The 3,547-nt window shown below is 48.0% G+C and overlaps 1 long non-coding RNA gene across 1 annotated transcript; it reads right to left on the reverse strand.

Moving 5' to 3' along the window:
• Positions 1 to 1,171: 1,171 nt before the first annotated feature.
• LOC115247928 (uncharacterized) lies at positions 1,172 to 2,323 on the reverse strand. The gene is made up of 2 exons (XR_003886987.1): positions 1,446 to 2,323; positions 1,172 to 1,337 (listed from the first exon to the last, which is right to left on the reverse strand). It is a non-coding gene; the product is annotated as an uncharacterized lncRNA (long non-coding RNA).
• Between the last annotated feature and the right edge of the window lie 1,224 nt (positions 2,324 to 3,547).

The raw sequence follows: 3,547 nt of genomic DNA on the forward strand, positions 1-3,547 counted from the left end.
ATGCGCCGAAGTGGCCTGGAAACGGATTGTGTCGCGTTTAGCAGCTGCCGTAAAGTCCTGCCGTAAAGTGTTTCCTTCGAGCTTCAACGCGTGCTCGTCTGCTCGTGCCGAGAAGAAGAGAAAAAGCAGCGCGTGTCCAGAAAAGAGACGCTTCAGTCGGGTTCCGGTACCTGACAGTTCCTTCCTGACGTGCACGCCCCTACACGAACGCGCGCGCGCACACTCAAATACAAACGCAACAGTGGTCATCGATCAGGGATCACAATGATCGATCAACACCAATAATCAGTGTAATCAATCAATCAACAGCTGCTGATGGTTCTGTTGGGGGGGGGGCAACATCAAAGAGGATGAAAGGGAGAGACGGCAGATGACCAGAACTAATCAGGTTACTAATTTATGGAGGTTCCTGCTGGTTCTCCCTAATTGGTTAAAAGGGTTAAAGGATCATCAGAGGAGAAAATCTCATCCAAAAGAAAGAACAGTTAAGGTGAGGGGGGGGGAGGAGAGATGGGGGAGAGAGGGGGGGGGGGGTTCTGTTCCAAAGCTGGAACGTCACCAGAGCTTCACCTGTTGTGGACTTCAGCTCTGGTCCTGATGCTCCTCCTGCTCTAATGTCTCTAATTTACCCCCACAGTGTGTGTGTGTGTGTGTGTGTGTGGTGTGTGTGTGTGGTGTGTGTGTGTGTGGTGTGTGTGTGTGTGTGGTGTGTGTGTGTGTGGTGTGTGTGTGTGGTGTGTGTGTGTGTGGTGTGTGTGTGTGTGTGATCATCCGGCCGAGATCTCAACGTCTGAACGTTTGTAGATGGAAGCAGTCGCACCTCTCGTCGCCGGTAGGGGGCGCAGTTTCAGTGGAAAAGGAAAAAGAAGGAAGGGAACTCACCTGTTCAGATGCTCCTCAGCTACAAATGCAACGAGCGAACGCAACGCGCGACGATCCGGAAATGCGACGGGTTTGGTTTTAGTTTTCAGAGCTTTTGGTTTATTTGAGGTTTTTTTTTTTGTTTTTTTTTTGAGGTTTTTGTTGGTTTAGTTTTTTTTTTTTGAGGTTTTTGTTGGTTTAGTTTTTTTTTTTGGTTGTTTTTTTTTTTTAGGTTTTTGTTGGTTTAGTTTTTTTTTTTAGGTTTTAGTTTAGTTTTTTTTGTTTGAAGCTTTGTTTTTCAGTTGGTTTAGTTTTGGTTTTTTTTATTTGAAGCTTTGTTTTTCGGTTGGTTTAGTTTTTGGTAGTTCTGGTTAGTTCTGGTTAGTTGGAGGCTTATTGCCGGGCCTACCTCGGGGTTGGAACCCCTGTCGCTCAGTCGGGAGTCAGTGGTCGTCTGCGCTGGACCATCTTCAGCGCTGAAGAAGGGTGAGAACCAAGCCATGAAGAGGAGGAAGCTGGTGGAGGAAGTCAGCACGGAGCCGAGTTCAGACACCACAATGTGGCTCTGACACTCTGGAACCCACCTGGACCTGGAACAGCCGAGTCCTCCTGAGAAATCCTGGACCCGCGTTGGTCTGAAGATCGAAAGATCTCCTTCCAGATCTTTCTGCCGCCGCCGGCCAGAAAGTAGCTCCGCGCCATCATCGCGTGGCCTTGGACACAGCAGTTGTGGGTTCAAATCCCCACGGGGGCAGCAGGAAACCAAAGGTTGGAATTTCTCCAGGATGTGGTTGAAGTTCCCAGTTTTGCTTTATTTTTCAGTTTTAAGAGCAAATATTTTGTGTCACGTTTGTTCTGCTGATCTAAACCTGCTTATTAATCCATTTTAAAGGATCGGAGCAGGTATCGGTGTGAAGTAACAACCAAAGATGCTTCAGGAACCGACAGTTTGGCGTAGTACATAACCTGATCAGCATCCCATTCCCAAAGGTTCTGAGTCCTCTCAGAGCTCCTCACTCAGCCCCGTGGGGCCTCCCTGGAGATGGTTGTGCGTGGTTGACAGGACTTGGAACCTTGAGAGAACCAGACCTCACGTTCAGAAGGCACCTTTAAAGTGGACTCAAACCAACATCAGCCAAAGGAATCAAGGTTAGAATCCAAGATACTTTAGTGGGACGTCACAAACCACAATCAGGCGACTGGAACAGAAGTCCCGGCTGAGGCTCCTTGGGTCTCCAGGAAGCTGCACGTCTCCAGACGTGGGATGACGTCTCCCGCCGTCAGAGAACAGCCAGTTCTTAACCTCTAATCAGGAATCTTCTCAGAGATACAGCTCTGAGCTCCTGCACGTATCTGGTGTTCTGGAACGGGTTCTCCTGTTCCAGAACCTCAAGGACGTGAGACACCAGAGGGCCCAGATTAGGGACGTCTCAAACAGAAGACAGAACGGCATGGACCCCGTCGTAACCACAACAGCGCCACTTATTCTAGCTTATCTCTGCACAACACACAGCATTAGCATTAGCATTAGCAGTGAGCAGTCAGGACAATGAGAACATTCAGCAACACACACCAGCACATGAGAATGATTTTATCAGATGATTATATGAGGAGTCACAACTAAACTGGGTCTGAAGGGTCGGCTGAGCGTTAGCAAACGCGGCGTTTTAACTTCAGCGTCGATTTTTTAACCCTGCAGGGTGAAAATCCATTAATCAGCCGGTCTGAGCTGGTCTCAACGTTGCTGCCCTGTGATTGGTTGATGACACATTTGCGTTAACCAGCAAACGAACAGGTGGACCTCATAAAGTGCCTGTTTGGTTCAGGTTTCCATGGAAACCAAACATATGGCAGTGACACAAGGAGCTGCAGGAGAGTCCTTGAGGTCCTCTCTGTCCTGACGGAAGGACGTGTCCTCCTGACGGTTCTGTAGCTACAGACGTCTGTGATGGTGGTTTGAGTCTGGAACCTTCTGGGCCACCGTAGCTCCACATGTGAGTCGGCCTGTGGACACAGAAATGTGTCCTGCTGCTCCCAGAATGGAGGACGTGTTTGGTTATTAGGTGTGGTTGGTAACTCTACACACTCGCTGTTATCTCAGCACACAGGCGCACACACACAGACACACACAGACACACACACGCGCACACACACCAGATAAATCGTATCAATCCGAAAACCACTCCGAGTGTAAACACCACCAACTACTAACGAACAATCATTAACTCGTGATCTAAATCATTCCGTCACGTTTTAGCCTCACTGAGCGGCTGCCCGAGTGCTTTTGAGCAGGTTTCCTTTAATGAGTCGATAGGGTTAGGGTTAGTTTACCGACCAATGCTGAGTCCCTAAAGGTCTTTGGATCTCTCCTTTTACAGGAATGGTTGTGTATTAAAAACCTGCAGGTTTTATAATTACAGCGTCTGTATGAATATAAATATCTAGCATAACCTACTAGAACCTCTGACCTCCCAGCTGCTCCTTTTGTCATTGATAAATCACTTTAAAAATTAAAAGTTAGGAATAAAAGAGGCTTTAAGTGTCGGTTCTGATGTTCCAAAGTTTGGGAGCGTCCGCTTGGCTTTGATCCTTAGACGATTAAGGGACGAAGCCTCTTAGATCCCTTGATCATCATGTTTGCTGTTGGATCTTATTTGCGTGACCCTGGAAAATCCTGGATGTGACG

This window comes from Takifugu rubripes, chromosome 22, assembly GCF_901000725.2.
Source record: "Takifugu rubripes chromosome 22, fTakRub1.2, whole genome shotgun sequence".
In the NCBI taxonomy this organism is placed as follows: domain Eukaryota; kingdom Metazoa; phylum Chordata; class Actinopteri; order Tetraodontiformes; family Tetraodontidae; genus Takifugu; species Takifugu rubripes.